Source organism: Neopelma chrysocephalum, unplaced genomic scaffold (assembly GCF_003984885.1).
Source record: "Neopelma chrysocephalum unplaced genomic scaffold, ASM398488v2 Primary Assembly neopelma1_59, whole genome shotgun sequence".
Taxonomy (NCBI): domain Eukaryota; kingdom Metazoa; phylum Chordata; class Aves; order Passeriformes; family Pipridae; genus Neopelma; species Neopelma chrysocephalum.
In genome coordinates this window covers 21,404,552-21,425,850 of record NW_020897714.1, presented here as the reverse complement: position 1 = coordinate 21,425,850, position 21,299 = coordinate 21,404,552, and the positions used below count along the sequence as shown (strand labels likewise).

The following is a 21,299-nucleotide window of genomic DNA, read 5'->3' as shown; positions in this document are numbered from 1 at the left end:
CCACTTTGCCATGGACCACACTCTTCCCACAGCAGGATGCTCGCTTGCTCTCTCCTGCAAATTTGGAGACTGCTCAGTGCAGTGGGATACAGGCCCCCAGGAGCCACCACAAGACAAAGCTGCATTACACAGTTGGCAGGTACTGTACAGTACTGTGTGCAGGGTTTCATGGACTTTAAAGCAGCTTTGCTTTTGGGAGCCTGTTTAACAACTTGAATTAGTATAAGCCAAGTTTTATGTATGTTCTGAAATTTAAAAAACAAAGTGAAACCTCGAGCAAAAATTATCACTAGGGAGGGACAGACAACAGAAAAGACTTCTAAGTTCATTCCAGATGTTACAAATGGAAAGGAAGGTGAAGCCATTCAAAATAAACCCTGCTGAGGTTGCCCCTTCCTCTTTGCCTGATAAACCCATTACAAATTAAAACAAAAGCAGCCAAGATCCGAAGGCTTCAGGGCATCCATTAGCCCTCTTTTACTTTTTAGAGCTCATAACAGATACTGACTGTGGGCATTAGTACTTTTCTAATCAAAAAGGCCAGTTCTCATTCTGGGAGCTTAAAATAAAAATTTCTGCTGTATAAAAGCCAGCAAGTGTAAGAATTCAAACCTAAACCTAAACTACCATAATTCTCAGGCTTCAGGATTATTTTATGCTCAAGAAGTGATCTTGCCTGGTAAATCACGGTGCTGTGGCATATCACACTTCCAAAGGCATTTGAAAAAAACCAGTAGTTTATTAGAGTTTTTTTCCTTTTTGAGAAGAGAGTAGTAACTGTCTAGATTCCCTCCTGTTTTCTCAGTCCCTAAATGTTCATAACACCCTGTTGGGGAGGAATAATTCCCATCCAAGTTGTAAAACACACTTATAAGTAGATGGGAAAAGCATGAACAGAGCTGTACGGAAAACAAAACCGCCAGGAACAAGATCTTATTTTGCATGCTTCTCACTGTTGTATTTTTGCCCCAATTAGCATATTTTAAAGACAAGGCTTTTAAAAAAAAATTCTGCTATCTGCCTGAACTGTTCTCAAGCTTTGAACTTTTCCATCCTTTCTATTGATTATGGCCAAGTGACCCATATTTAAAAAGCATTTACAATAAAATTATAGCACTTTCTTTTGTGCTGCTGGCTTTCCCAGTGAAAAGCTAAAATGTTTTAAAATTGTCACTTTTTGACAGAGGTAATGGCTGTAATATATTTAGTCTCTTCCCCCTTGTTGTGCTTAAAATGGCTATGCTAATAAAGGGCACAGCTGTCGATACTTTATGGCCTGCTGGGGGGAAGAGGGGGAACGAAGGCAAAAAACAGATTGACTGTGTGTCAACAAATGCAGCTGGGAAAGAAAAAAAGAAGCCCCTTGAAGGCCCCTGCAACTTAAAGTCCAAGATAAATGATGTCCCTATGCTTAAAAAAAAAAAAATGGAGGTTGGAATTCAATAAAGGGGAACTGAAAAGGAAACTGCTTAAAACTGAAAGCCTTTTCTCTGCCTCTAGACAGCTTACAAGAGAAATGAGCAAAACTGACCACAGAAAGAGGGTGAGCAGCCAAGAAAGAAAACAAAAGCCTATCCTGGAAAATATATTGCGTCAACGAATTATCTGAAGTGCATTACCGCCAGCGGGCGGAGTGCGTACAGTTTAATGGAGATGCGACAACTTTTACATGCCGCTGCCTTTTGGGGACCAGGCTGCTTTGTGCACAGCAAAGGGAAAAGGGGAGCTGGAATTATTCATAACAAAGCAATAGGACTGGGACAAAACGGCCAGCGGGGTGATGGTGGATGTCGCTCCTTGGGGATCTGGGCTAGGCTGCCCCCAGGGCTTCTGCCTGTCTCAGCAGCGCCCGGCAGCTTCGCTCCCTGTGCACCCCGCTTTAAGGGGTATTTACCCCAGGGCTGCTCTGGTACGAGCTTCTCTGGACTTTAGGAGGCACCATGAAAAGAAAAAAGTAATGCTTCTCCCCTTCCTGGGGACAGCAGCCATAGGAGGGAATGCCCTTTTACATCCTGGCAGCCCTGTCAGGCCTCGTTCCATTACCCGCAGTGAGCCGGGCCCACACAACATGGCAGGCACGGCCCTTCGTGCCCACCTGCACCTGGCCTGGCAGGCGAGCAGAGACTGGCCGCTCTTCCCAAGCCCTGCAGTGGGGACAGCTGGCGGGAGCTGTGCCTCAGTAGGCTGGGGAGGGCAGAGGGAGAGGCACCATTGCCATCAGGAAGCCCTGCAGGTCATGGTGGGCCTGTCCTTGCCACCTCAGCTGCACTGCAGCTGGGTTGATTCCAGAGATGGCAGACCCCAAGGATGTACACAGCTGTGATCATGGTGCTTTTGCTACTTGTTAACTAATGGTCTGTCTTTTTATTTTCACAGCAATGTATGTTAGGACCCAGTACAACGCTTCAGATAGAGATGGCTCCTTAAACGCCCAGCTCGGAGGCAGAAACCCCTGGGCTGTCCCTGTGAGGGGCTGCAGCAGGTCCTGCCTGGCTGGTCATGGACCATTCCTGAGGTACAGCGAGAGGAGCAATAGGGTTGTAAGGGGTGTAGGGATGGGGAGCTTGAATTAATGCAGTGAGAAAATGGCAGTATTCAGTGCAAACCTGCAACAATCAGGCGGTTTTCATGCCCTGGGTCATGAGACAGCTTGTTTGCATGGAAGCAAACTCAAAATAACAAGTGATAGGGAGCCATTTGTTCATTGTCATTTCTTGGACAATTATGGAAGATGAGGACAGTTTTTCCCAGCCTTAGGCTGGGAAAATGGCTTTGTAAGTAGTCTTGTTTCCTGGAGGTATGCTGAGAGTATGGGTAAGGCTGCGTCAGTGCCACCAAAGCTCCTGTATCCCCTGGTAAGAACCAGGACCCAGACACTCCTGCTACCTGTTTTGGGTCTGGGAAGAGGCTTTCTGGGAAATAAAGGTTTGACAGCAGGTGAGGCCAGGAGAGCTGGTCAGCCTGCATATAACCTCTGCTTCTGCATTTGGAGGGTGAGGAGACACAGTCTGAGGTGGGATGTCCTACTTTCAGGAACCATCTGCTCTTCTCTTTCACTTTCCCACTTCTATCATTCTTGACTTGCACCACCTTTTTTTTTTATTTATTTTTCACTCAAGGCCTTTTTTGCCTAATTGCTTGCTCCTATTCAAGAATATCTGGAAAAGTTTGTCAGATGGAAAAAAAGAGCTATCTGTTTTCTCAGTTTCACAATTTTTGCACGTGTGTATTCTTTTTAACCTCTGCAAATTCTCTAAGAATAGGAGGAAGGAAAAATGAAGTAACCAAAGACAAGGCAAAATCAGGAAATCAAAAAAAATTCTGAAATTAAATGAAACTGTTGTATCAATTTTTTACTAAAACAGTGGGTTGTTAAAATGGCACAGAAAGTGCTCATTTCCATTTGTAATTATTTGGAAGAGTTTTAAAAGGCCATAATTTTTACTATTTCTGCTAGATTTCACTTGGTAAAGCCCTTGTACCAGTAGAGGTCAATACCTCCCAGTGATTCTGTGTCTGTGGGATGAACAGTTTGGTTTTGGTTTTCTTTAGAAAAGAGTGGAATTTGGTATGGCTGATGTGCAAGAGGAAAAACTGAAAGATAGCTGTGCCCAAGGACAGAAGAGTTAAGAGATTCCCCACCTACACTTGGGACTTTGGGAAGCAAAACTCCTTGCCTGTGACCGTGACTCATTGTGTGAGTCCCACTACCTCTTTGTAGGTGATAGTTGGGAAAAAATGGGTAAAAACAAGAGAAAAATACCTGCACTCTGTGTGTGTGATACAAATGATATGTTCACTCATGTGGCCAGGCAAAGGTTCTCCTGAAGCTGGGTTAAAGGTGGAAAGACACGGTCCCTGTTAAAAGCAAGAAGTAATTTTATGAGAAAAAGCAATGCTAAAGTTGGTGTGGTGCATGTAGCATGACTGTAAGTAGCTCACCAGTATCTGAGCTGTAACTGCTGTTGGGGAGCATTGTCCTCTGGAAAACATCCAACAGGTTCCTGGAAGGTCTGTGGCCCTGGGGGGGACTCAATGTCTATATTCACGATTTGGAAAACAACCTGAAAGGGCTGGAGATAGCACAAAGATGGTGTGTGACAGTCAAAGCCAATGAGTTACACAGTGGCTGCATAATCTCTGCAAAAGTGCCATTAGCCATAAGGAGCCGATCTCTTCCATACAGTGCTGGTGAGACCATGACTGTGGGCAGCTTCCACGCCCATAACCCACATATCTGCAGAGGCCTCAAAAACCCAGTGAGGTGATTTACAACTGTGCTGCTTAGCACACTCAGGGGAAGGCTGAGAGAAGGCTGTGTGGGAGCCACAGCAGATGGTTTTTGTAATTTTTGCTTTGCAGACCACCACAATTTTCCAGGGGAGATGCAAGCCTGGGATAGTGGCTGTTGAGCTCATAGACTTGCTTTGTTTAATTATCATTCACGGACTGTTTAACAGGGGCCTGGAGACCCTAGGAACTGCCAAGAGCCAGAGGTTGGCAACCACCAAATATCTCTGTAGGAAGAAGGTATGTAAAAACTTCTATTTATTTAATGGAGCTGAAAAACAGCCTGAAATGGTATTTTATGTACATAACTGGGCATTGAAGTGACAGACTGAGAGCTCTGGTGGGCTTGCTGTCACCAGAAGCTCTTCAGTAGGTCAACTCGCTTTTGAATCTGGACAGCCATGCTTGCTGCTGCCACTGGCTGTGGGGGGTCTGAAGACTCTCAAAACATCTGTGCTTTGTACCAGTTACTTGTAATGCAGGTCTTCATGTCAAAGCCTTTCAGGTATGGTGTCTCCCACAGTCCTTTTAAACAAAAAATTCCAGCAAGGAACTGATCAAATTTTGCCTCCTGTTGTTAATACTTATTTTTAGTTTCAGGCACCTTTGGATGTTGTCCTCATTGCTTGGTCTATCAGTTTTATGGATAAAGTTTTAAATATATTGTGTTTCAGCCAGAGTCCTTTGGGACTGGTGTTCTCTTATTTTCAACCCACAAGGTGTGTGGGTGCCTCTGCCTTCCTTCCTCCCAGGCTCTTGTTCTCTCTGGCTGGTCTCCTTCCACTGCATGTGGGTGATGGGTTCTCAGAGATATCAAGTCACCTAAAATTTAACTAAAGGAGGCAGGGAGAGGGGAGGGAATGGTTCAAGTGTGCCCTTTGCCTTTACAAAACATGACAAATGGTTTGTGGTCAAGCTGACACCTTCCTGTGTGCTACCAGGACCTGGGCACAGATTTGTAGGAAATGGGTTTTGCTGGTTCTTATGTGCATGAGCAGAGAGTCTTTCTCAACAGTTTCTTTGATAATTGTTTCATCCTGCTAATAACACTGTCACTGTGTGGAGGTTCATATGTGTTTCTGTCCTTTCCCTATGCCCCCTCTGGTAGCTTTAAACCTGATGTCCAGTTTAAAACACATCTGTCAGCACAGTAAAGGTGTCAGAGACACAACACTCCCATGTTTAATGAAAATCTGAACCCTCGAAGAAAAGAGAGGCGCAAAATAGGCCCCCTTGAAGGAAAAGGCTCCAGTACATGCTTGCAGTTTGCTGGAGAGTTTCCCATGTAAATACCCCAGCTCAGCCAGCCCCCAGGTTCCCATCAGACAAATATCTGCAGGAGGCCAGATGTTAACCCTTCCAACACACTGCAGTAGATTTGCCATGCTTCCTTCCTGCTCCTTTTCCTCTCCCTCTCCCTTCTCTCCTACAAAGCCCCTGGCTTTACCTTGCCAGAGGTAAAGTTTAGAGGTGAGTTTAGGGATGCTTATAGGACATTTAGGGGATGTGCTAGAGCTCAGGGTTGCATCTAAGGTAAATGTCTCCTTGCTTCTCCACTGTAGAGAGCAGGTCATCCCACCTGTGAGACCCATCTTGGGAGGCATCAGTCATTCTCCAGGATTGCCTGTCTCTACAGTGACTCCAGAGAAACTGCAATGGATCAGACATCTATTTTCCAGACAATTAAATCTTTGAGTTTAATTTTAATATTGCCTTTAATACAGGCAGTTAAATCCTGAGACCGGCTCTCAGCAGATGTATTTTTCCAGGTGAAAAGGGAGGGCTGTTTTGTCTCCCTGCTACCCCGGAGCTGCCTCGTGAGGTGAGACATGCCACAGTTAAGGAGCCTGGAATGACTGTGCCACCCTTGCCCACACCATGGCCATTCCATATTTCTGACTGGGAAGGGAGCTCCCATGCAGCATAGCAAGTTGCCACCTGAGTGATACGCGCGCGCACATGTGGGTACCCCTGTGTATTTTTGGCTCTGCTGCCAACACTTTGGAGAGAGTTATGAGATGGATGAGAGAGATTTGGTCCAGACTTGTGTCTCTATCACAAAATCAGGCTGTGGTTCAGCACCGAGCAGGCTCTTCTGCCCTCAACTTACCCTTAGATGGGGACAGAGCAGCTGCTGGAACAATTTGTGGTGTGGATAAACTGAAGAGTGCATCTCCAAAATACCTTCTGCTTGCAGACCCTTACATTGCCCTAAAGGAATCAGCAGATTTGCAGGGGAGGATGTTACAGTGCAGGATCCCAGAACTGTTAAAGCATTTAATCCAAACATTCAAGAGAGTCGGAAAGCCAGTTGGATCCTGACAGGAGGGACATTGGTGCAAAGTCCTTGCTGGGTTTCTGATGCTCAGAAATCTTCCTAACAACCCCCATGTCATGAGTGCTTTGGTGAAGAACTATATAAAAATACCAGAAGTATGTTATGCAACAAGGTGTTTGGGATCGCAAGGGAGACCTTGCAAATCTAGCCATGAAGCATCTGCATGGAAAAAAAAAATTAATTCGCAGCTTCTTTCAGCTGCAACCTAAACTTTGTGCTAAGTTAAATCTCCCCAGCCCTGGGCTGATCCCTGTAGCCCCTCCAGGGTTTTCAATGCATCCAACAATGAAAGTGAAATCCAATCCCATCCAATTAGAGGAAAATGAATGGCTCATCTACAATAAATGGGCTCTGAATAACAATAAGCCAACAAGAGAGCAATGAACTGGAGACAGAGTACAATCTTCCTGAATGTTAATCGGCAACTAACTCCACAAGCTTCTTAGGGGTGGAAAGAATTGGAGGAAAATAGATTAGGGAAGCTTTAGAGCACATTGCCTTTTAACTGCTTAGGCCTCACATTTTTACCTAAATACAAGAATGTTTCTAATGCTGCCTTTTGCAGAGTGGAGGGAGGGTGTGTGTGATGGGGGTGTTTGTTCTCAAAGTTAAATGTTTTCAGTTTATTTGTAATTTGTCATGGTAGGTCCTACTGTATAGCCTCTAGTGTTATTTCATGATTTTATTTATTCAAAAGTCCTTTTCTAAAATTACAAATGGCAGAATGGAAAATGCTTTCTGTAGATCTGAGAATTTGGGGAATGAGGCTGAATGAATTCAGGAGTTAGTCTGAGACTGAAGAGAAGCTGGAAAGGTGAAAGAGAAAGGATAAGGAAAACTCCGCAGTTCAGCTGCTGAAGTGCCGTCTGTACCAGCAAGCTCCCCCAATGCTGCCTGCTCTCTGGTTCCACCTAGACGCCTTTTCATGCTGTCAAGGCTAGTAATACCTGAAATACCTCAGCTCAGCTCAGCTCAGCTGCTGCTTTCCACTGTCCTCAGCCTCACAAGTAATTTTTGTAAAGCCAGGGAAGATGCAAGCTTTCCTGACCCACCATTAAGAAGCCTCTGCATCCATGCAGGCTCCATATTCAAGGCAACCAGGTCTCGCCAAACTGAGCTGGGCTGCCTATCTTCTCTATTCAGCCTATTAATTCCCTAATAACCTTTGGGGTTTTATCCCCTCCAGTCAAGCAGAGATCTTATTCAGCCAGACCAGCACTACCATCCCCTACTGCCTACCTTCATCCCCAGGAGCCAGCTCAGAGGCCATGAGCAGTATTGACAACTGATGAGGCCCCACCAGGTGAGAGCAGGTTAACCTCACTGCAGCCTGGGCACATGCCTTGGCACGTTGGTCCTCTGGGAAGGGAAGTGCTCCTGTGCTGGTGACATTTGAGGTCCAAGCCAAAAATGGAATGCAGGAACTTTTAAGTCAAATGATACAAAGTGCCTTTGTAATTTATTCTTCTAACAGGGTTTGTTGATGCAAATATGCTTTGTGTGTTGCATTCTTTATCACAAAGGTCTTCCCAGAAGCAGCTCCAAATTTGCTGTGTCATGGCCAAGAAAGCTGGCAAACAGGTCTGTAGAAAACCGAAGTATTCTTTCTTTGTATGGCAAGATGAAAATGGAGAGAGGAGCCATATCCCCCTTTCCCTCTCCTAATCTGCTGTACAAGCAAGGGGTTACTTGTATTCTTTCAGAGGAGCAAGAATTTGATAGGTATGTAGATCAGCTGTTAAGTAATATACATGTGAAGCTAAAGGGGAATTGGAAGGGAGAATTATTAATTTGTTAAATTAGACAACATTTTTGTCTTGGCAGCACTAAAATAAATTTCCAAAGGCCATTGTTTGTTTGAACAAAGAAAGGAAAGGAGTTGTTAGAAGCAGTTTACACAGCTCAAATGTGAGGGGTTGTGTGCATTAACAAGACCAGCCTTGGTGCTCAGCATGTAGCACAGAGAACACATTTGCTGTAGTGTGCTGGACACGCTCTGTCCAGCACTTGGGAACAGCATCACACCCTGCCAAAACTTAACATTGAGAGCAAGAAATGCCAAGGGGAATTTCAAACTCAACAAATATGTTTTTTCTAAAAAGTGATTTAAACTGTTGGACAGGACAAGGCAGTGGCCAGTAGAAGCCCCTGGCTTTGACCACTTGGGGAAAAAATACTGGTCTTTTCCCTTTCAGCAGCCTCAAAGCACAATCATCCTTCCCCTATCTTCCTTCATACCCTGAGCAGTAAACACAGGCCATTTGCTAGAGTCTCCCACGTTGTTTTGTTTCTTGGCTTTGGCTGTCACCAACTGCAAAAGCAATTCTTTGGTTAATTGAGGATTTTCAATGCAAGAGGTTTGTTCTGCAAGTCCTGTGAAGAGTTAGGAGTGTTTTGCTCCCCAGATAAGGTGCAGCATAACATTTAGCCCAAGCCCAAGCGTCTTAAAAAGCATAAAAAATCCTAGCCTTATTGTGCAAGAACTGCATGGCTTTATGCTCATTGTATGACAAAAAGGGAATGGTACCAGCAGGTTAAATCGTTGGTTTATAAAACCAGATTCTGGTAACTGTTTACCCCAAACAGCAGCACCTGTTCCTCATGTGTAACAAGTTGCTACTCATCATGGGGTGTCACAGTGAAGGTACAAGGTAGGGTAAGGACAATTCTGATGAAAAAAAACATTTTCTGTGAGAGCTTCAGAGTAGGCATTTTCACTTAGAAGAGCAATATCCTGTGAAAACCAATTCCTTTTTCATAGATGGTCATCATGTTTTCATTTTTCGACAGAAAAGGGAACCATCTCCACTTTTTCCTGTGACCATCATACTTCCAAAGCACTGCAGCCCAAGGGCTGATGTCCATTTTCTTTTGGTACTGGACCACCTCTCCCATGAAGACCTGCACCAGGGGCTCCTACAAGGCTCCTGCCACTGCTTCACACAGTGGGCAGCTGAGATGCCCAATGGATGGATGACTTTCTCTCAGCCAGGAGTGCTTCCTCACCAGAAACTTCAACATCAACCCTGGGGTAAGTTGGCTGCATTTTGGAGACTTAGGGCTGCCCTCATTTCTCCCCTTCATCCCAGCTCCAAATCTCCCTGTGACCTCGCAGTGGCAGCCTGACCTGCAGCAAGCTGGCTGCAACGCTGGCAGAAAAGAACTTAGAACTTGCTTACAGCATAAATCTTAGCCTTGCTGGGCTACAGGGAGAGCTTGCTGCTGAAATCTTTGCTCGTGGCAAAAAATCTCAGTGCCTTGGACAAGGTGTGATCTTCCTGTTTCAGTGGCCATGGTGGGCTGCCCCAGGTCAAAAGCATTTGTGGCCTGGGGATCTTGTGTGTCCCCTCAGGTCACTTACCAAGCTGAGGACCTCCGTGTTTATGCATGACCCAACCCTGGCTGCTCTTATCACATCCATATAAAATGCTTGAAAAATCTCTTTTAGGTGCCTCCATCAGCTGCATCTTAGTTTGGAAACTAAGAAACAAAGACCTGTGCCTTTAACCTTGTTTGGTCTTAGCCCCAAACTTTTAAATTCTTTACTAGGGATAGATGTTCCCTGTCATATTTTGTAATCCCAGCCTGCTGAAGAGGCTGATGCCCAGAGCAGAGCGCACGGCCAGCGCTGCCCTGGCACTCTCACAGGGCTGTTCCCACTGGAGCTGCTGGAACAAAGCGCTGTTTGAGACTGGCTTTGGCGGCCCATGGCTCCCTATGGGGATCTCTTCCATTTCAGAAAAAAATCTGGCAAATTTTTGCCTTTTCTGTCCTGATGTTTGTGACTGTTCCCACGTCAGGAGGGGTAAGTCAGGAACAGAATGAGTCGGGTCCTGCAGGCTCCCAGCAGAGCGCCAAAGACCAGACACCTTTCCCTCAACAAGTTTTAGGGATGTTGCATAATTTGTGGGTTGATAATTAATAACAAACTCCTGATATATTAGTCTGCTTTTGCTCTCCTCTCTGGTATCTACTGGCTGGGAAATCAAGGTGGATTAAACAGCATTATAAATAAGGTTTCCCCAGGTAGTTCTTGGAGGGGATGGATGCTCAGATGACTTTTTTAATTACTGACATGAACATCTTTACTGACACCAGGAGTATCAATGGTCTGAAAGGAAGTGCTTATTGAGAAGCGTAAATTGTTTATTAAGTAATATTTTGAAAGAAAAACACCTGTTTCAGGAGGATATCTGTCTGGATGGAGGCTTCCTGTGCTGAACTGCATTGTACATTTGGGACCAAAAGTGGCCTCGTGGGTGGGTAATACTGCTCTACCATGAGACCAGTTGTACCTGTCATGGCACCCATGCCCAGGAGAGCGTGGGATATGACATAGCTTTCTCACTTCAGTTACCGCTTTTCAAAAACGGAAGCAGATTTCCGTCTTTTGTAATTTCCAGAGGCTTTACAAAGGGAGTCAAGTCTCAGGCCAGAGCTGCAGGTGGCCCTTTGGGTGGAAGTGTACAACTTGAAGTACCCAGCTCCTTTTCTAACTTTAGACAGTCACCATCTCCCACATTTGTCTTATAAACACATGCTGTTTACATTCAGATTTATCCCTGCTACTGTCTTTCAAAGTCTCTTGGTAACCCCTTCTGCAATCAGCTTGCTTTTATTTGAGTGACCGACCCTATGGACAGCGGCAGATACTTTGTTCCCTTGGATCTCCTAGGGGAGCTCAGCTCTCTAGCCCAGTATCTACACCCAGTGTGTCCATCAAAATTCAGGAACTACCATAATGCTGTCACACTCCTACAGACCAAACTCAGACCCAGCTTTTCTAATGCACAGCTCTCTGCCACATTTTTATTAGCTGTAGGACTGCAGGAAGGAACATCTCGGATCTTCATGTGCACCTTTGCTCTGCTCAGCTTGCCTGAAAAGAGAGATTTTAGAATATCTTTGTCCTGGGGCAGCCAGGATTTAGTCTGCAAGCTCTAGCTGCCCCCTCTACTTTCTGAGGGGTTGCAGGCCTGCCACAGCCTTAGAGGCTGCCAGAGTGTAGCACAGTTTATTTGAATTTGAATAAAGTACTGAACTTTATTTTGAGCCCTAAAATTCAAATCAAAATGCAATGAGCACACGCCTGGAGGATGTGGATTTAAGAAAGAGCCACTGAGCTCTTTTTCAGAGCTGTCCATGTTTCCCATCTCTCTGGTTTTATCATCTGGAGAGCAAACACTAAAAAAAAAAAAAAGAAGCCTCTGCATCCCAAAACATGGACCTCACTGAAAGATTTTCACTGACATTTTTCCTGTGACAGGAAAAAATGACTCCTTAGGCAAGATATCCTTGTTTCTTTCTCATCAGAATAAAATTCTGGTTAACACAGAGAGGTTACCCTAAATATCTTAGGGGGGCTTGTTTGTTTGTTTGTTTTTAAAAAAAGGGGGGAAAAGACCTCTAAACCAGTAAAGTTTAATACCAACTCAGATTTTGACAATTTGGGCAGAGTTACATTGTTTTGGAAACACAGTCAAAACTGAAAATTATCTCAAAGTTTGCTATAGGAAAATGGCTGCCACATTAAGTGGGTCTATCAAAAAAAGCTGAGTAGTTTGTCAGAGAGAGAGAAAAACAACCACCCTGTCCCTGGAGTTACCAGGGCTCCAAATTGGGAAGACTCACCAGGTAATCCTTTTTCAGCAGAGGCTTGCAGAGGAACTATCAAGCCAATCCAAGATTAATAAAAACGTTAATTATAGGCTTTCTCTCCCTACAGAACACATGGATTTTAATGCCTCTTGCAGGGATTTATCACACATGAGAATGTGGTATATTTTTTACTGCTACTTCTTGCTCTTTTACTCATGAAATACTGGAGTTCTTAAAATATGATGTTCTCAAAGACTAAATCCTTAGCTGGTAGAAAATGGGATAATGCAGCTAATTCCCTCTGCAGCTATACTGATTTGCACCAACTGCAGATCAGCCCTGTTACATTACCTAGGCAGAGAGTGGAGTTGCCTTAATTCTTTTTTCTTTTCTCGATTTCAGTTTCAAAAATTAAACTGTCTTACAAAGTACATGTTTACAAATGAGACAAAACCCATTACACTGGAACTATTTAACTGTAAGCAGGTTAGATCAGCTGTCCTATGATAACAGCTTCTGATATTGGTGTCTCTTTTTTGTGCAGGCTTAAAACTTTACTTGCAAAATCTCCTTGTATTCCTTTGAACTCCCCCGAGAGATTAAAAACAACCAAAAAAAAAATACTCCAGTTAACACTCCCTCGTTTCATTTTTAAAGGTCATGCTTAAAGCTGGCAGTTGTTATAGGATCTGTCCTCTGTAAAGAAAAGTCTTAACTAGCCAGGCACAGACTTAACCTCACCATCGAAAAACTAACATTGTCACTAGGATATGGAGAAACCATGGTGAAGAACTAGCAACAGCCAGACCACGGCAGAATGAGCAGTCGGCATCTGCTCGGTGGGCCTTTATCATGCAGTGTTATATGTACGATTCAAAATGCACAGAACGATTGTTGAAATGATGTAGACAAATTGACTCAAATTAGTTTAGCATGGGCCATGCAAAGTTTAAGCTTGTTGAGCCCAGACACATAGCAACAGCCTGCGCGCTTTGCGAGGCTCCGCGTTCGAAGCACTAGCAGGAAAAGTGGTATTCCAGCCCACGTTCACGGGGCTTGCTTTTGTGCCTGCCTGCCTCTTTTCTTTTAATTTTGCCTGGCTCTAGAAAGTCTTGGCAGAAGCAAGCCCTGCTGAAGACTACACTAGCACTGATAATTTTATAGAAGTACTTGTGAGCTTTAATGTCATTTTATACTTCCTTAATCTTTTGACTGTTACTTAATGACAAACAAATCCCCAAAGAACTGGGGAAGGGGGGAAGATTAAAAGGATTTCGAGATTGTATTCTCTGCTTTCAGTCAAACTGTCCCAAATCCTGCCAACACAATTCTCCAGTGCCCTATGACACCCCTCCCCAGACCACCAGGAGTGAGTTTCTTATTGTATTTACAGTAATCTAATTACAACAGTTCTTCAATTCACAGCCAGCTTTGGTATACAGACTTTAGCAAGAACTCTCCTCTCAGTGCAGATTGCAAACTTTAATCTTTTAAACTAACACAGAACACGCCCCTTCCCCCAAAAAAATTTCTGAAATGCCTGTGTAAGCTACTAAGATGTGTTCTCCCTCCCACGCCCGCCAACGCTTTGCTTATCTTTTTGTTAAGTTTTTCTTTGTGCCAATTTACTGCCTAAGGTAATGAGAGAGTTCCTGAGAGATAATATTCTGAAAGGTTATAAAACAACGGTAAAAACAGGTCGCCTGCCAGAAAATTTGTTTTAAAAAAGCTATTTCTCTAAATACGTGTAGTTATCTTAATTTTTTTTAACTTCTTTCTGTATTTTATAGTTGAAGAAGCAGCTATGTAGAAGAAATATAGTCTGAATGTTTTACTTAAAAATGAAATAGTCTTGGCTTAAAATTGTTGTTGCTCAAAGTCATTTGATGCAAATCTTAAAGCTGATTAACTTTATTTAGAAGAATCAGATAACAAAAGTAGATGGAGTTTGTACCTAATAAAAATGTCAAGAAAATGAAGATAGAAATTATTGTTTTACATGAAGCAAAGTGTAAAACAAAAGTAGCATCCACAGTGAATTAGCAAATCGGGACATTCTTCACGTATCATTGCAGCCATCTAGCTCTATACACAAGTATTGCACCGTTCAGTTTCAGTTCCATCACAGGTTTTTCTCTTAGAGCTTTTACAGTAACAATGGGTTTACCAATTAGTATCTTCAGCAAGTTTGAGGGAGCTTTTATCTTCTTCCAGTCTGGCATTTGAATTTGTCAGCTCACATATAGCCTAGTCTTGAACTCACTAAAGTTAAAATCTTCACTCCCAAAGAGATTAGGAATAATTTCAGTCCAATATTACTGCAGAACTTGGGTCTTCCCCCTTACTGTGTTCTTTAGAAGATGCACAGAGGGCAGAAGTAATGTATGCTCATATGACATTTATGAGTGTTTCAAATACTCAGTTTGTCCTTTGGTATCTGGTTGGTTGGTTTCTGTGAGGCTCACCAATCATTTTGCTTTCTAGTATGTTATCAGCAGTCCTTGTCATGTCAGAATTGTTTTAATATTTAATTCCTCCTGTTGAGATTCATTGCTATGCAAGCTGAAATGACTGGACAGTCAAACCTCAGCTATTTCCTACTATTGTCTGTGAACCTTGAAAAACTGGGAACATAGTAGTGTCTTTCTGGTCTCACGTTCACTCTTGAAAAACTGCTTTTAATGTGCTTTGGTGCTGTTTTCCTCCAAGCAAACTGTCCATGGTAATCCTCAATAAATGCAGCAATTATTCAGTTTGTAAAATCTTTAGGTTTCTAGATAATGTGTATTACATTACTGCTCAATCCAAGGAACTCAGAATAATTAAACAGCTTTGAAAAGTTCATATGAAAGAGACAGCAGCTGCTTGAAAACCTCCCAGCTTTCACCAAAGTGTTTTGGAAATGATAGATTGTACATAGTAGTTAATTTCTGTGAAATTTAACTTCAATTTTAATCTCTGGATAATAGATCTAATACTCACAGTCCAGTAATTTATCAGGTTGGACAAGGTACAGGAAATACTCCTACCCTTATAAAAACAAAGTTCGTTACCAATTTGGGAGATATTCTCATGTGAGGGATTCGGTCTCTTATCGAGGGGGAAGATGCTGCACTGGGAAGTGCGGAGCAGGGAATCCCGAAGCGTATGGATGCCATCTGCTGGCACTAAAAAATATGACCCTCCACCTACCTTGAAGACGGGTATGGAACGCCAGATCTCGATTCTCGGATTGGCATGAGCCAGTCACGTTATTCCATATATAAACTCACGTCAGTAGAAGAAGAATTAAATTGTAATCACATAAGCCCTCCTTTAATGGGTATCTCTGTGCCTGAGCATTAGGTTTCTTCAATGTTTTATGTCATTTGGGCTTAGCTAGATTAGGAATAAAAAGGCATCTGTGCTTGCAGCTTTGCTAAATATTATGTTTAGATGGACTAATCCTCATGTAAGTTTATACCCATTACACTATGGTTTTATTGTTTTACATGCAGTGCTGCATGGAAAGGGTTCTCCCAGCAAAGCCAGGTTTACCCCGGGTGATTTCCTCTCTCTGGGTTCATAACCAGCCTTCCTTTTCAGGGCAAAAATCAGGCTTGCTCCAGAAGGGAGTCTTGGGAGAATGAACTGCCCAGGAGGACCTAGGGGTGAAACACAGAGCACCCCAACCAGGCAGAGAGAAGCCCACACTTCTACAGGAGCTCATAGCCTCTGTGAAATTCTTGGGGTTCAAAGTACAAAAAACAATAATTAAAAAAAAAAGGTATTTTTAAATTAAAGCAGACTAGAGTCCAACAATTTGCACAGGTCAAATAATTATGAATTTTAGAAATATTTCATGAGAATTTTAAGGTCTACCCTCTCAGCACACTCCTTCAGGAACTGGTAGTTCAACCTGGAGTATGATGCTAAAAGGCAATCTCTTCCTGAATTCAGCCCATGCCCTGTATCGCTGCTGGTAGACCTGTAACCCATCTACCTTTATCGTGAAGGGATGAAAAATCAGGAAATAAAAACTAAGTATGAGTCCTCACCATGGCTTGTCCATCTCTCCTGGGCTGATCTCAGAGTCCAGACGGGGAGGTGAAGTTCCTGGGTTCACCCCCAGGTTTTGACTGAGCCAGCTGAGTGTGGGCCCTGCTCTTTCTTAGCTGCTCACGTCTTGCAGAAAAGCTGGCAAGAGATAGACTCAACCTGTCCTCTTATTTCTTTTTTTTTGTGAGACTAAACCAGAGAAACAGCTGCTGGTTAGGGACTTTCCAGCTCACACATCCAATTCTTTGAGGAAACACCAGATCTCAGTTGAAATGCCCTTTATCACAGCAGTGCAAGGCACAACCTTTCCAAATTTGACACAGACCAACAAACTCAGAGGAACTGAAAAATACAAAATGTCAAAGGGGTTTGGCTCCTGAGCTGTTTAGATTTACAGGCAACTCATTCTCTCTCTCCATAGCATTGTTCCAGACAATAAGAACCATAAGATGTCATCATGGATGGAACAGCTGTCATGGGAACTTCCACTTGGGGGGGAGGTATGTGACCAAGGTGTGTGATTTAATCTGCGTAGAAATGGGAATGATTTGGGTGGTTTTGCTTGGAAATATTAGGCTGAATTTAGAGAGTATGTTTGCAATTTTTAATCAGAATTATCACATAGTCATTTCATAATCAATGAGTAGTCAGAACATTCCTTTGTACATGTTTGATTAATTGTCTTAGGTCTATGCATGAAGAAATGGCACCACCTCCCTCATACTCCCCATAATGCACAGTGGATATGATACACTATATTTTGTCCAAGAATGGTCCGTTCTTGTGAGGCTTTACCCTTTCCATGATTCATCTCAGAAAGATGTCTTCTCTTATTTTTTACATTTTTTACATTTTTCTTCTAGGTACTTCGTGTTGCTCAGAAATGACCCAAAGCCAAGCAAGCTGGGAAGGCTCTCATTATCTAATGCCTGAACTTTGAAACAGGGTCAGAACCAACAGTGCAGCTAATGATGGCAAGTGGTTAATGATGGGTCAACAAAGGGATATGACTAATGAAGGGAAAAGGATTGCAGAAATGCAAAGTCACTGACTGCACTGTATGGCAGATAAAAACTCCGCAAGTCCTTGTAACCCCAAGCCTACAGTCATGTTTTTCACCCTCCCACTCCCTTTCCTGGTAGCACAGCAAGAATTTCCAAATCACCTGTGGCAAAGACCTGGCAAAGCTGCAACTCCCACTACATGAGTTCAGGCTGACCACACACACCCCCAGTCTCTGTCTGCTTCATGGAATGTCAGAGAGTTGTACTGGGATATCCTCTAAGCAAGGACAGCAATCCCAACAATTCTTTAAAACAAAAAGGAGTTCTGTGTCTTCTAAGACTGTTAACTGCATTACAGGAGTGAGTCGGTGCTTTAAAATGCAAGTAATTAATAATTACTCTCATCATCACTGCTATTATTTTTATTCCTTTTCTTTAAGGGAAAAAGCAATTAAAGGAAGGAGAGGGTTTGATTCAGAAATCAGGAGAAGGAAGGAAACTATACTCCACATACTGAAGAAGGGTACAAAACCATTGTGCAGAATCTAGATGTGGTTGTATACAGGAGTCCAGGGTTTGTGAAACCATGTGGTTTCCTTTACTCTCGAACATTCCTTTCATTCACTCGATATGCCAACTGTAAGTATGGAGTGATCAGGTAGAGATCAGACACAACATTAGAAAGTTGTAGGATCACCAATTATTCACTCCTTAATAGTGTCAATAGGATCTTACTTCTTATTTAAAGTAGGTGACTTGTAGTTCAAAAGCGACACGAAGGTACTTTTTGTGACTTTTTCCACACCTATTTTACAACTCTGTGTCATATTTGTCTTTTCATTTGAAGGAATAAACACAATAACAGCAAAAATAATCTCTGGCATGTCACTACTGTGATAGGCACAACTTGAGAACAGGGCAAGCTGTTGGCTTTCTTGATTAAGAGCTAGCATTGATCAGACCATTTGCTAGAACTTAAGACAGATCCTGGCATGGTTTACTGTTATGCTGCCACCTCTGGAACCTACCAAAAGTACCTGAAAGCACTTGCTTATCTATAATCTGATAATTAAATAGCTGTAACAAAGTCTGGAGATCTCTGCCTGATTTTCAAATGCTTGTGTGTCTCAGCAGTCCACTGGGAAGAACAAGGAAGCAGAGCAGGGAGTTGAATGTCTAATTAAACTGGTGGAAGGCACATACCCAGCTCTGCAGAGACATCCTGGGAGAGAAAAGCAAGGAAAGAGGTGCTCAGTGCCTTTACATGCCTGGGTTTTATCTTTGGTTAGTTGTAACCTCAAAGACATGGAAGAACTTCTTGCTGCGTATATCTGTAAATCTGATAATGTTAATGTTTTATTTCACAACAAAAATGGGGGCATGTAGAGATAGACTTGAGGAGTGACTTCATGCTTAGCACAGAGTGTTATTTTAAATGTCAACCTCTTGGGGAAGGTTCCCATGCCAACAATTTTCTTCAGAGGTTTGACACTAAGAAAGTGGGTGAACACATACCCAACTGGTAACTCATTCAACCTTCCACCTTCATAAAACAGAGCAAAAAGGCTTACAAAAACACACTAGTAAGTAGAGCACACAGCTGGGAAACAGTAAGAAGGACATTTTATTTAAAAATTAATAAAAAAAACAAAGCGTCACAAAAGAGCTGCTGCATTTCTGTGCAGCATACCACACCTAGGAGATTAAACAGAAATATTATCATCTATACCTATTTATTCAAGGCAGGGATCTGACCTTTCCAGGCTCATTTCTTTCAGCAAACTTTGCTCATGCTACTCATGACTGCTCGTATTCACAGGACTTGAAAGATTAGAACATCAAATAACTGCTGATAATACAAAGACAGTGTAAGGCAGGAGGAACAATAGTGTTTCTTCTTATGTAATTATCTTTTTTGTTTCTTTAAGACTCTGAGAAACCACTTCAAATATTTTGATCAGTTTCTTGTCAAAGGTAAGTTCTTTAATAGGCCACTGTACTTCTATAGATAGGAAACTTTTCTGTGATTGTTGCAAATCTCAATGAATACATTAAACCAGGTACTACAGTTCTACTAAATACTATTATTGCAATTATTTTATTCCATGTTTGTCAATGTCTACCCAATCATTTTCTCAGCTCTACAGAAGAAATGCCACCCTGCAGGTTGAGCAACAGATCCAGACTGCTTCAGGGGATGGGTGGCTTCAGTCTTGTCCCTTGACCCCAAAATGACACCGTGTCCTGACCTATAAAATGTGGACAATAGAATCTATTCACCTTTGTAAACACTAGGGCAACATATGGTTGAATAGTAGTATGTAAATTTAAAATCTTAATTAAACTGAGGCAGAGAGCCAAGTAATCACAAGGCACACACTACTTGAAGCAAGCTCATTAATAGTCCTGCTGCTGGAACCAGTTTCTTAATGGCTCAGTAATGAGCTGACTACAATCTGCAAAACCACGGATCTTGATAATTTTTTAAGTACATAATTAGATTGTAATAATGACTTGAACTTGTGTGTGCACACGTAACAAAAAGCGATACCTCCAAGCACTTAACAGACTAAGACTTAAAATCCATTCTTGCTTATTCCCAAATTGTATTGGTATAACTCTGAAGTCAGCTGTGTTACAGAAAGGAAGGAGGGTACTCTGGCTTTTCTGTCAGTACCTGGCACTGTCATGGGACTTCAGTAGGATGTTTAATCTGTTACTTTCTGACCCCTCAACCAAAAATGTTGTGCAACCAACCCATGTCTTTGAGTTTCTTCCCTTGCATGCTCCAGTCACCCGGTACTCCAACCAGACAAACAGTTTCATTTTCTATGAGATGAGATGCACCTGCAGGTAAGGCATCACGCTTAATCAAGCATGTCTCTTCATATGCAGTGAAGATATTACATACGTTTGAGTAGGGTATCCTGCTCTTTCATTCCACCCTGGTTTTGTTAGTAGGAACATTGGCCAGCAGCCTCACTACCAACAAATGTTGGATATTAATCTCCCTCCTTCCCCTCCTTTCTTCTTTCCTTCCTTCCAGCACATTATTAACCTAGGTCATCTATTCAGGGAACTCATTTTTAAGCCCCAAGATAGATTTATATTTCTAATTTGCAAAAGCACAGTCCTTGCCTAATCTCTCTCCATTACATCACAGGTATGGATCTGCAATGGGGATGTATTCACATCCATGGCACACAACTTAGGAAATGACACCCCATAAGGTCCATCTCCGGCCTTGGCTGCTCCACTTCATAATCTCTAGGAATGGATCAAACAAAACAGCACATGCAGTATCTCACATTGCCTTCCTCATTCAACATGTGTCCTGTTTAGCAAACAGTTGAGCAGGAGTTTGTTGTCCAGTCACACACCTGCAGAGTTCACCAGACACATGCTCTCCCCACAGCTTTGACTTTTCACAATGGCTACCTATAATGGGAAAATGGAACTGCAAGGCTTAGGAATTCAGCAGACACTCGTCACATTTTAAATTAAATTCTGCACTGAGAGAGAAAGACTTCTTTCAGGGCTCTTTCCTATGTCTACATTGAATCCAATACAGTAAAACTCCAACTCTGGCTGCAGCTCCCCACAGATACTGCAGCAGTAGAAGCAACCACAATCCTCATAATGGAATACAAAACGTATATATTTTGACTTCAATTATTTTCTGCATCTATAATCATAGTGCATTCACAGACAAAATCTCAAACCCTATAATCTAAATGAAGGAACCACTCCTCCACCAGGGAAGACAGAATGTTGTATTTTTTCCATTTTAAAATTGTTAAGAAGGTAATTATATGCTATTTGCAATGAAAGAATGTTACTTATTTATCAGTAAGATCAAATAATACTAAATAAGTCTTGACTGAATATACCAACAGCAGACCATCTTTGAAACTATTTATAAAGGTAATGTTCAATGAATGAAAAATTAAATGAGACCAAAAATAGTCATGATAATATCTCTGCAACCAAAACCTTTTCCTCAGCTTTGACGCTGGTTTATCAAAGTAACA

The 21,299-nt window shown here is 42.5% G+C and overlaps 1 long non-coding RNA gene across 2 annotated transcripts; it reads left to right on the top strand.

Annotated features, from left to right (window-relative positions):
• Positions 1-4,375: 4,375 nt before the first annotated feature.
• Positions 4,376-19,283, top strand: LOC113966118. 2 transcript variants are annotated; one of them, XR_003533711.1, is made up of 5 exons: positions 4,376-4,530; positions 6,060-7,635; positions 7,815-7,931; positions 9,419-9,659; positions 17,128-19,283. It is a non-coding gene; the product is annotated as an uncharacterized LOC113966118 (long non-coding RNA). The 2 variants fall into 2 exon arrangements; XR_003533710.1 differs by having other exon boundaries at positions 16,686-19,283.
• Positions 19,284-21,299: the final 2,016 nt, after the last annotated feature.